This window comes from Lissotriton vulgaris, chromosome 7 (assembly GCF_964263255.1).
Source record: "Lissotriton vulgaris chromosome 7, aLisVul1.2, whole genome shotgun sequence".
In the NCBI taxonomy this organism is placed as follows: Eukaryota; Metazoa; Chordata; class Amphibia; order Caudata; family Salamandridae; genus Lissotriton; species Lissotriton vulgaris.
The window spans coordinates 480,529,803-480,542,738 of NC_141695.1; the positions used below are offsets into that span (position 1 = coordinate 480,529,803).

General features: G+C 42.8%; 1 protein-coding gene across 1 annotated transcript in view; it reads right to left on the reverse strand.

Annotated features, from left to right (window-relative positions):
- LOC147701913 (cytosolic phospholipase A2 gamma-like) overlaps positions 1 to 12,936 on the reverse strand; it is a 1,137,524-nt gene that overhangs the window by 992,712 nt on the left and 131,876 nt on the right. The window lies entirely within an intron of this gene.

Below are 12,936 nucleotides of genomic sequence, written 5' to 3' on the forward strand. Positions count from 1 at the left end.
TATATATTAAACCTTACTTTTGACTAGAACACAGACTTTCACTTTTCTTCTCACTGATGTCAGATGAATGTTGCCAAAAATATCTGCCGTACATAAACAGGGAAATAACAGCTGCTCTCCTGCCTGTCCACCCTTCCCTCCGCATACACGGTGCCAGGTTTTACCGGGTGTGGAAGCAGAACTAGTAAAACCAAGCCCGTTGTCCCCACACCAGGGAATACCACCTGCAGTTAATCACATCCATTAATTACCAAGGATACCACTGCTGGCGACTAACAATTCGGACCGTAATAAATAGAAATACAAGTTGGACTGTAATCAAAAGTGGGAAATAGCTTCCAGTGCGTCGCCTGCCTCATGCATGGCTCGAATATGGAATAGCAGGACATTATTGCCCTCATGCAACATGCATTTAGAAGGAACTGTCATTATCAGAAGGGCGTGCATGGCAACGTATGTGAAAAGTAAGGAAGAAGACAAACAAACAGGCTCGAATAAACTTACTTTGGAGTAGAGGGCTTTTTAAGTGGTACTCCGGAGAAAGTAAAGTAACATAATTTCTGAGACAAAAAAATGTAAGCAAACGAGTACGCTGACTTTTAAGTTTACAATAAACATAGTCATAACAACTAGAATCTTTTGAGGGGAGAAAGTGTCAAAGAAATCCCCTGTGGTTTCCATGCAGTGCAATGAACCCCCATGAAGTGCTGACGTGTAATGACATTCAAAGAGTGTACATTACATAACAGCTATGACTTTAAAAGGACATGCATGAATGTAGTCCCTAAAAATGTAGTTCGAATTCATGAGCGTATGCAATTTGAATGGTATCATGTCAAATTGCATTATTGTGCAGTCCTTTATTAAAAAGTAAAATTGTGGCATCTTTTAAGTGAAAACAAAAGAATAAAAAAGGCCCCAACATTAAATCTTCCAAACATTTTTCACTATTTAGAACAGAAGGTCATGGGCCCAGACATGGTAATGTTTGTCAAATCCAGTCCGATGCAGAACTTTCTAGCCTATGTACATATATTGAATACAGACACTAATACTGCAAAATACATTTTGACGGAAATATTGCATTGAAGAAACTAAGGGGCAGATTTACAAGACCCTTGCGCCTCTTTTACGCCGCCATTGCGTCACTTTAGTGACGCAGCGGCGGCGCAAAAGATGCACCATGCTGTGGGGTGTTTACAACGTGACGCATCTGGGAGATGCGTCACGTTGTAAAGCCCTGCCCCAGAAGTAGGTGTTCCTACTCAGGGAGGGGCGTTCCGGTGCAGGAACGCCTTCCAAACGTGGCACAGTCACTTTTGAGCCCATGCTGCGTCAAAACCCTGCGCCTGCTTGAAGCATGCGTAAGGATTGACACAGCATTGTAAAGATAGGGCCCCCCAGAGCTTTGCTTGAGCTGTGTCGCGCCTGCGATGCAACTAGAGCAATGTGCCCCTTTACGGCGCAGATGCGTCATGCATCTGTGCCGTTTTTGCCCCATTGTGAGCCGCATTGTAAATGCGGCGCATTCATGGTGGCGGAGCCATGGCGCACAGTAACTGGCGCATCCCTGCTGATATGCAGAGATGCACCAGTTATTAATCTGGCCCTAAGTCTTAAGGAATGCAGAAAAGGACATTTAGAGGAAAAAGTTGCGGAACTAGAAACACGTTAAGGAACAGGAAGTGATGGATGGGGATACTATAGAAAATTAGTGGTGCGGAAACTAGGGAGGAGCATGTAGCTACATTCTGATTTTCTCTATAGTTAGAAATCGCTCTTTATAAGTGCAGACCAAGTTATTTTACCTGATTTATATGTCCATGCATATGCACTATCATGCTCCTGTAGCCACGTGCAAAATGACTCTGATCAGGAGGTTGTAGAAGACCCCAGGAGACAAGAACAGGTGGACAGTCAAAAGACCAAAGCGTCTTCCATGTATTGCAAATACAAAGAGCACTATATATAAATATGTATATGTTTTGTGTTCTGTGTCATCTTGTCATACTTAATTTCCTAGTGTCAGTGTTGAGATGTGTCATGGGTATAGGGTGACCACCTCACTTGATGTCATTTTTTATACTGTCTCCAGCATTAACGTTTCACCTACAAATCATTGGGTGGTATTTTAATTAGTTCATCGGAAGTAAGGCAAGAGTGCAATACCCAGAATTTATTAAATGACCACATGAAAATTGAGGCCTAGATATAGTGCCGGTTAATAACTAGTTATAGTGTCAGTAATGACATGGACGTAAGTGGTCATGCTAAGGGATGGTGTTCAAATAAGTTGGTAACATGTCACGTTTTAGACCAGTGGCTTTATATTTAGATTCAGGTCTGTCTTACATTTGTTGATGACATTCAAAAACATGTTTGTCAAACACTTTGACACCCGGTGGTGTTCTTGTGAAACAGTGTGCAGACACTGCTCTCATTTGGTCCTTGATTTGCACTGGATGTTGCTGGAGGTTGCGGCGTGCTGCGGCTCCTTTTAGTCACAGAGGCAGAGGCAGCTGCGACTTAACTGAGAGCCCGGCTGCGGCAGGGTTGGAGGCCGATAATCACCGCACAGAAGTAGGGTGCGAGGCGGAGCGACGTCGCGCTGCGTGCGGCGTCAGGACCCTGAAAGTGTTGGGGCCTCTGCACCTGGGAACCGGACAAGTGCGGGCTTGCAGCGAATTGACTGCGGGGCTGCGGGGCTGCTGCTGACGTGAAGCAGACACGAGGGACAGCTGTGGGGGCTCCGGCGGCATCGGCTGTGATCCCCAGCTTGGTTGCCCCCACCCGCGGATGGGAGCAAAGCGTTTGAAGCTGCGGGCGCTGTGGGAGTCTCCCGCTGTGAAGGTGAGGCCTGAAGGGTGAAGTGGTTGGGACCTCTACCTAAAGATATAGTGGGTGACCTGATTATTATAAACTTTAGGGATCCCCACGTCGTCCCATATCTGCAAGTCTGGCAGCCACAAATGGGAGACGGCCCTATAGTTACTTGGGAACTGAGAGACTTCTACCCTAGAACCGCATACTTGCCCCCTGTAAGTTTAAACGTAGAAAAGAACCACTGTAGAGGCAATAGAGACCATACATTCAGCAACTTCAACATACCCATCCGTAATCGTTTTGCTGAATGGCCTGTTAATAATGACTCGAAGCCTGGGGTTGGTCTTTACTTGAATAAGTTTTTACGCACTTTGGACTCCCGCATATTCTGAAGCCCATTTGTAACACTGTGGTGAATTTATTGTCTACACTAGGAGAATTGCAGAGGAGACAGTATTAAGTGTGGAAAACCTACTCGGAATAGATTGTTTTCATCAAGAGACATTGAGGGTTGCATTTCTTTTACAACAAATGAGGTTTTTTATTTACTTATCTTTTTGGTGTATTAATTTTATTATTCTTTGATGTAGTATTTCCTTTTTCACTATGTATTGTAATGAATGTATTTTAAATTTTGTACTGTGCTTTTATGGTTGCTCTGTTTCAACCGAATAAAGCTTATATTGAATTGAATTGATAGATTTTGGTGCTATGTATGCACGTTCCTCAATTTGAATGAGACTGGGGTTAGAATAGTAAATCTCACAACCCTCAATGTATGTACTTTCTCCAGCATTTTGTAGACTGGAGTTTGGAAAGCAAATCGGAATCCCCTCAATGACTTTAGAAGAACATATCTAAATCCACTTTATGGCTACATTTTGCACTGTGTTTGTTAGACTGCAGGTAGAATACTACATCTGATTACCCCAATGGGTACATTAATAACAACTTAGTGCACTACTTAGAATCTAACAATCTACTATGTGCCTCTCAGACAGGATTCCGCCCTCAACACAGAACCGAAACTGCTCTTCTAGCAGTGACAGAAGAAGTAAGATCTGTGCTGGACCAGGGAGGGAAAGCAGCCATCATATTATTAGATCTCAGTGCCGCGTTCGACACGGTTAACCATGCCACACTATTACAACGTCTGAAGAGCATGGGCATGTCGGGCGTGGCCCTGGAATGGCTGACCTCCTTCCTGGATGAGCGCTTCTTCCAGGTGTTTGAGGGCGAGGTAGTCTCCTCCAAGCAACCAATCAGCTGTGGGGTTCCCCAGGGCTCTGCCCTAAGCCCCACACTTTTTAATGCCTACATGAGACCTCTAGCAGAGATAGTCCATCCCTTCGGTGTGCGTATTGTCACCTACGCGGAGGATACCCAATTGGTGGTCTCTCTGAACCACGCCGGGGGATCGTCCAACACCCTGGGCCCCTGTCTAGAGGCTGTAGCCAAGTGAATGCAATCCTCCTGTCTTAGACTTAACGGGGAGAAGACGGAGATTATGCTGCTGGGCAATTCTGTACCGACCACTCTGGCCTCCATCTGGCCCACATGTCTCAGCACTCCTCCTCCCCCCAAACCTCAGATAAAGAGCCTTGGAATCTGGCTCCATAAAGCGCTAGACTTCTCGGTCCAGGCCACTAGAACGGCATCCACGTGTGTTGGGCTAATGAAAATGCTCCGAAAGTGCTCCCTTTACTTCCATTCCAGATGAGGAGAATTATGGTTCAGGCCCTAATACTCTCCCACTTGGATTATGGAAAATGCTTTATATCTAGGAGCCCCGGCAGCAGTGACCAACAGACTTCAGGTCACTCAAAACTGCGCTGCCCGATTACTGTTCAACATTCCCCGTTGGCAGTCAGCCAAGAAAGCCCTAAAAGAACTACACTGGCTCCCGGTGGCTGCCAGAGTACATTTTAAGGCCATGTGCATTGTGCACAAATCTTTCCATCGAACAGGCCCTGCCATCTTGTTTCCTCTAGTTGTGCCTTACACTCCTTCCAGAGCCCTCCGCTCTGGTGCATTACGTCTAGCAACCACAACTAAAATCAACAAGGCCCGATGGGGTGGCCGTTCATTCTCGCACACTGCTGCAAGAATCTGGAATTCCCTCCCTCTGGATCTCAGAGAGAATAATAACCGGATGGCATTCAGGAAAGCTTTGAAAACCCATCTGTTTACAAAAGCGTGTTAATCTACCCTGTAGCCCGCCACAGTAATCAGTCAAAGCGCTGCGAGGCCTCCGGGTAGTTACGCGCTATACAAATATAATTTTTAATTTCATTTCAATGTATGAACCTTCTCCAAATGTGTTTAGACTGGAATAAGAATGGAAAGTGCCACTCCCCCACATTTATGATTTTCCTAAATATTTGCTAGACTTGTGATAAAATAGTAAAGCTGACATCACTGCCCCCTCCCCCAATGTATTAATTTTCTCAAATGTTTGATAGACAGGAGTTAGAAGATTACATCTGTCCACTGTATGCACATTTCCCAGTGTGTACTTGCCTTCAGTTAGAATAGTAAATGTTACCTCTCTAATATGTAGTCTTTCTCCAGTGTTTCCTAGTAAATCTGTACCTATCCCAATGTTTAGGAGACTTGAGCTAGAAAACTAATAGTGACCTGTCCAATGTATGCCCTTCCTACAATGTTTGTTACACTGTGGTTATAATAGTAAATCGCCCCCCCCCGCCCCCAATGTATGCACTTTCCTAAATTTGCATGGGACAGGAGTTAGAATATTAAATCTCACCCCCTCAATCAATTAAGTTTTGCTAATGTTTATTAGACTGCTATTAGAATAGTAAATGTGACCTCTCCAAACTATACTCTTTCTCCAATGTTTGTTGGACTGGACATATCATCCACCCCTGTCAATGTATGAACTTTCTATGCTGTTTGGAGATAATAAATCTGACCTAAAATATTTACACATTCTCAAATGTTTGTTAGGCTGGTGTTAGGATAGTAAATTTGACACATAAAATACATTTATTCTCGCAGTGCACGTTCAACAGGAGTTCAAATCGTAACTCTGACGCCCTCCACTATTAAATGGACTTTCCACAATAGTTTTCATACTGGAGTTAGAAAAGCAAATCTGAAATCCACATCCCTCACAATGTGTGCACTATCTCCAATATTAGTTATTGCAGCTAGTATTGTCATGTTGACCGTCTCCCCACAATGCAAAGTTAATTGTCCTGAAAGTAGAATAGTATGCATGACCCCTCCAATGAATAAACTTTCTTCAGTGTTCTAGGAATTAAATTAGAGAAGTATATTCCCTCAACCCCCAACCAGTGTATATACTTTGTACAATGTTAATCAGACTGAATATAAAATAGAAAGTCTTATCTCCCATAATGCATGCATTTTCCCCACTGTTAGTTTGAATAGTAATGCTCCCCCTCCAATATATACACTTTCCCCAAAATATGGAACGATTTTCTAAAATGTTTGTTGAACTGGAATTAGATTAGCAAATCCCGCCAACATATGTATTTTCTCCAGTGTTTGTTGGACTTGAGTTATAATATATGCACTTTCCACAATGCTTTTAGACCAATAATAAAATAGCAAGCCTCACCCCACATACTATGCATTCTTTCAATTAGTATTGGAGTTAGATTACTGTACTGGAATTGTTCATTATTATTGTAATGATTTTGACTTGGAATAAAGTTACTACAGGTTCATTATGTACATTTTGTGAAGATATTTGAATACATTTATTTTAAGGTACATTTTTGAATGGTTTTAGTTATCTTTCTTTTTTAGTTTATTGTCTATTTTGGTAAGCTTTTTGTTTTTAAAAGTAATAATTGTATTACATATTTTCAGAAATAATTCATCACATTTTATTAAATGTAAATTAATTTACATGTTCACTATTATCAAATATACATTTTTATATTGTGTATTAATATTTAATCCAAATTGTTAATGTTATTTTTTATATAAGAAACATTTGTATTTTATAATACATTTATTGTAAGTTACAATTGAATATTTTGAATAATTGATACCCTTTTTAAATTATTTGCATTTCTAAGAATTATTTTTAAGTCAATAAATCAAGGTTTAAATGTTGTTTTTGTTATATGTTTCCAAAATATTTTAAATTTCTTTAAATAACTTCAATTGCAGTTATATACATAAACTTAGAAATGCAACATTAATAACTTAGACCACAATGTTTTGGTAATCAACATTTCTGCACTTTACTTCATCATTATGTAAAGGCAAACATTTTTTTATTAAATTTTCATTAAAATATTTCTGTATCATATTCTTTTCATGGCAGATGCTTTGTTTTACATTCGAACAGGAAGAGTTTCTGCCTACCTCCATGGAGTGTTGTTTGTGGAACTGTTCACCTTAATGATGCTTCGGGTTTGCAGATAATTGCTACTTATGTTGTTCCCTATCCAGGATTGTTGACTGATCTCAGGTACACTATTGCTTTGTTTAAAAGAAAATAACCACCACACCATATGACGCATGTGGTATGGTTTCATGGTATATGGCTGGCATGGATAATTATCAATTTTCTATTGTTAAGTGTTTTGTGGAAACCAGGTCGCTTACTGAGGCGACACCTGTTCTTTCTCTCTATCCAAAGGGCCTGCAGCCTGAGTGTGCATTGGATTGTTGCTTGAGCCTGATTGAGTTCCTTGTAGACGGTCAGTCACATTCTGTAGTAATCCTCTGTAGCACAAGCAATATTAACATGCTCAGATCATGGCCTATTGTAGTAGGTCTAAATGTTTCCAGTTCCTAGCATTCAACGGGGTACTTTTACCAGTGTCCAAAATAGAAAATTCACCTTCAATATTGTCGGAAGTCCTGTGGAAATTCCTGACAACTCGAATGATTGTAAGACAATTTTTATCTCCATCTCTGAAGGTATCATTGGCTTTTTAATTTTACTGGTGATGTTTAGGTAAACCTAGAATTCGTGGCATTCCAACATCTCTTGTTTTGCTAATGAAAATCAACTTTATTTGCTTATTCTTCAAAACGAATAGTGTCTGTGGCCTAGTTTATCATATTTTCCAAGGCAAATGTACCTTTGTAAATGATGAATATGATTTCCTACACTTAATGACAGTAACATTAAAAACCTGACATTTTAGGCAGGCATATGAGATTTAAATGGCCTCCTAGATGGGAAAGTGACATGTTGAGATGGAAGGGAGCAGGATTTGAAGCATTACTGGCCAGCAAGACCAGTTACTGCTGGAAGGCTGTTAACTCCATTGCAGAATTCCAACATGATCTCTCTCCAACACTAATCTTTGATTGTGGCTGAATCTGCCTGAAGGCATAAGGGAGAGAGAAAGAGTGTATATGGAGACTAGCCTTCATACATATGTCCGCACTCCATAGCGTATTGCTGCTTTCCTGCAAGCACTTTCAAGAGCTGCCATAGCTAATTTATCCAGGAAGTCAGTAGGCAAATTCAATTAATCAATCAGGGAATTATTAAGCAAGCTACTCAGCCGTGAGGGTCTCAAGGCGCTGGGGGAGGGGGAGCAGCTCCGGTCATTCAAAGAGGCACTTCTAGAGGATCTTCCTGAAGCTGTGCAGGGTGGAGGTGTGTCTCATGTCGATCGGCAGGTCATTCCAGGTCTTGGCCCTGAAGTAAGGGAAGGTTCTTCCCCCTGTTCTTGTTGTAGTTCGGTGAGGGTGAGGTCGGCGGATCGGTGGTTCCTCTTGGGTATGTGGAAGGAGATTCTGTCATTGAGTTATTGAGGTCTGGTGTTGTGGAGGCATTTGTAGACGTGGGTGAGTATCTTGAAAGTTTCTCTCTTCTCAACGGGGAGCCAGTGGAGGTTGCCCAGGTGTTGGGTGATGAGTTTGTGTCGAGGGATGCAGAGGACAAGTCTGCCTACAGTGCTCTGTATGGTCTGAAGTTTGCAGAGCAGAGACTTATTGATCCTGGCGTAGAGGGAGTTTTCGTAGTCCAGTCTGCTGGTTATGAGTGCGGGGGTGACGGTCTTCCTTGATTCTGGGGGATCCATTTGAAGGTCTTGCGGAGGATACAGAGGGTGTTGAAGCAAGTGGAAGCAACACCGTTGACCTGTTGGGCCATTGAGAGGGAGGAGTCGAGTACGATGCTGAGGTTTTGGACATTGTCCGTAGGGGTGGGGGGCTTCTGAGGGCGATGTGACACCAGGTGTTATCCCATGCAGAGGGGCAGGGTCAATGTCCCAAGCATCTTTCCTTCCTTCTTGTTTGGTAACTGAGGATGCCTGAGCTGAGTCTGAAGGAATGACAAAACCTGCAAGACTATGACTGGACGCCTGCCAGAAAAAGAGAGTTGTATGAGTACTCTGAAAATGTATAGTTCGTTTTTCCAGTGGAAGAGCCTGCAAGTGAGCAGCTAGCACAGACTCCTTGCAGAGTCTAACTCTGTAGAGCCTAGGCAGCAGAGCAGGAGTAAGATATCCTTTTGGAGTGTGGTCACAGCATGAATGGGTTCAAACGTCACTAGGCCTTTTTTTGTTTATATTGTTTGACAGTAAGTAGTTTACACTTTATTGACATACCACCCAAGAGAGAGAGTGCCACGCTTAAGGGAAATCAGGGCCACTCAAAGGAGGCCAGAGTTGAGACTGGACCAGGTAAAGTTAGTGCCATAATGCTGTGTGCTAGAGTCATATTGTTTTGGTTTCTACTGAGACTCAGATTGCCAACAGACCCATTGAGCATGAAGAACAGTAATACAGATATGTCCCAATGTATTGTAAAGGATTGTCACAAAACTTAGGGGCTGATTTAAAGTCCTCCCCCTGGCGGGGTAATCACACTCCAAATTTAGAGATGTCTGCTGACCCAGGGTTTATATATTACATTGCCCAGTTTTCTATCACAGCAGTTCCTGTCAATGTATTGAAAGTATGCCATATGGCTCTTTCAACATGAAAATACATTGCGGCACACTTTCATAATTTTCTTTTCCTCTTCAGAAACAAAATCCCCAAGCAGAATTTTCTTCTTGATTTTAAAAAACTAATGACCCTCTCAACATGGCAGTTTTCTCCCATGGGCTGGAGATCATTTAAACATTTTTACTTTTGCTTACTACAACATTTTTGATGCAGTATGTAAAAGTCAAAACCGGACATTTGACTGCTCACCCTAAATCAAGAGGATGATCAAATGGCGAAACATTCGACAGCCCTTACTTCATCGGGCAGAATAGTTTCCTTTACAGACATATTGAAGGTTGGCCTGTCTATATATCAGGCTGATGGAACTTCAGTTTGGTGAAGAGTTGTGATACAGTACTTTTTCTGTCAACTTCTAAATCTGGCCCATAGATTATTTGTGTTTTTAGAAGTTGTAAATCACTACTTCATAGTGAAATAGTTCCGATATGAGCACGGTGCCTTGCATTTTTGTGCCACTTGAGAGAAATCTGCAAGGTGTATGTGCTAATCTATTAGCACTCTTGGTCCCAAAGATTGCTGCTGTGCTTTCAGCAGTTTGCCAGCAAGCCTCACACTTCCCACAATTCATCATCTGGAAAGCTACCTCATACTCTGCCATTCTGTCTTGCTATGTATGAGTTGGTGACAATCTCTTTGTTTGCTCTAGATTGTCACAGTGGCGATGTTGCACTCTTCCCATGCCTACTTTGCTAATTGAGGTGCCTGGTGTCATTCCTGTTCCTTCATCGCCTGCATCTAGTCAATCTCCTGCTGTGCACCCTCTTGTCAAACTTTCTAATCCAGATAACGCTGACTCTCACTTACTTTTCAGGGTATGAAATAGGCAACTTTTATTGTTGGCAAACACTCACCAATAGCTATCTATGGCCAAACATCCATTGTATATTTTAGTACTCAATGATCTAAATCCTTTCGTGGCGACTGGAATGTTCCCTCTGAAAAAGCACCATCCATATTTGCCTACCTGTTGAACTAGGCTGTGGTCTACCATATTGGCATAAACACTACCTACCCTTCTTTCTCATTCAGTTACCTGGAACTGATTTCCTTGTGAACTGAAGTTGTAAACAGATAAACATTAGCTCCATGGACAAAGGAAGAATATACAGGTGTGCTCTAAAAAAGTGCACAAACTTTTGTCAGTTCAGCACCAATCTCCTAAGCATGAAGATTGAGCAATAATTCCTTTTAAAAGTAGACAAGTGATCTGAGTGTAATCTCACAGCTGATACTAGAAATGACAATTGACTGCACTGATATATTTTGTGAAAAGGAGCTGTTTCGATGAGGTTAAGGATAACCACAGAGCTCAAAGAGCCTGTGGAAAATGAATATTTTTCGTTATTTATGTCCCATTATACACCCTCTCTTTCACGTCCCAAGCTTATCATGATGGTAACTAGAAAATCGTTGCACATAAACGTAAGGTTGCACACAACGCACTTCTTCCTCTAACTACACCACACATACTTATGTCCAAGCCGATTCCGAGAAACGAGCCCCGTTGCAACCACACACTCTTATGGTCAGGCCGATTCCGAAAAATAAGCCCCCGTTTGCCAAAACCCAACGACCAATTCCTAGAAACCAGCGCCTGTTTGCTAAGACACAACACCAGACGTCCTGTCACAACCAGTTCTCTCTCTCTCTCTCTTATCTAAGGAACCAGAATGGGGTTATTTCTCAACACTCTGCTTCTGCCGTGAGTTTCTCATGATTATGACACAGTTACGCTGCTCCTGCCATGAATTCTCTTTCTCATGATTATGACACAGTTACGCTGCTCCTGTCATGACTTCTGTATGATTACCACACAAAATACTGAAATTTGCTCAAAGGGAGCTCCTTCCTCTTTTCTATGTCAAGAATGTATAAATACCATGTTTTCTTTGATTAAAGTAGAGACTATTCCCGAGCCTCCTTAGGTGACGGAGCTCTCCCTTAACTCGAGTTACTGAATAAAGACCCTTGAATTCTAACCACCACGGACTCTGCTTTTCATGCTTGACCTTATTGATATTATAGAAATTCCGATCAAGGTAAATTACTAAAATATTTACCGCAAGCCAACTCATTTATTTCATTATCTATGGTGACATTTAGGTCAGAACACAGAGATTTGCCCTGTCTGGTTCTCTGTGGTGCAATTTTACTATAATGCCATTGGTTTGCAAAAGGCTGTGATGATGTAATTTTTAGTGGTATAATAGCTATGTTAATACCAAGTCTGAATATTAAGGGGACTATTAGGATGACGGGTGGACAAATCCTAGCGGGAATTGGGACCGCCCGCCATAAGGGCGGGTGTCCCGTGGGGGGTATTAGGATGTGCCCGCCACAGTGGCCGGCAAATCATGTCTTTTTAGCGTTGTGGAGGGCGGTTCTCTCAGCAACGTCCGCCACAATGCAAAAAATGCCACAATGCTAAAAATGCATTAAAGCATTTGCATCAACAAAGCGGCAGGCACTGTATGGTGCCTGCTGCTTTGTTTATGCAAATGAAAGGGGGTACCACAGGTACCCCCCGTGTGCACCCCCCACCTCTCCTTCACTCTGGGGCCCCACAGGGGGCCCCCAGAGTGAAGACCGCTAATGCTGCCATGGAAAGGCATCACCAGAAGCCCATTGTAATATGGCTGGCAGTGTCTGAAAGACACCACCACCATATTAATCCTTTTCCGCCCCGGCCGCAAGACGATCGGGGCGGAAAAGCGGCGGACGGTCTTCCGTCTACCGCGGTCCCCCCTGCATTCTAATATGGCGGGGGAATTCAGGTGAGGATGTCAGGCGGATTGCCCCCGCCAGGTGGGATGTGGCTACTGCCAGCCTGGCGGGTGCAATCCGCCCGACATCCTAATGGGTCCCTAAGATTCCACTTCTGTTGAATGCTGGCACTGACCCCTACATTTATCACCTTCCTTCAATACTCTCTTGCCACCCCATCAAGACATCCTATTATTTTTGTCTCCACATGTGGCCCTGTCTATCCACATGGAGCACAGTGGCATTCCAGTACCGATGCCAGGATCCCCACCAATGTCAACCAGTGTGCAGTCCCTCTTCATCATTAATATTCATGCACCAGGGATCATTGTATACAGCCTCCGGTGCCTCTACCCTTTCTCAATAAATGTCCATG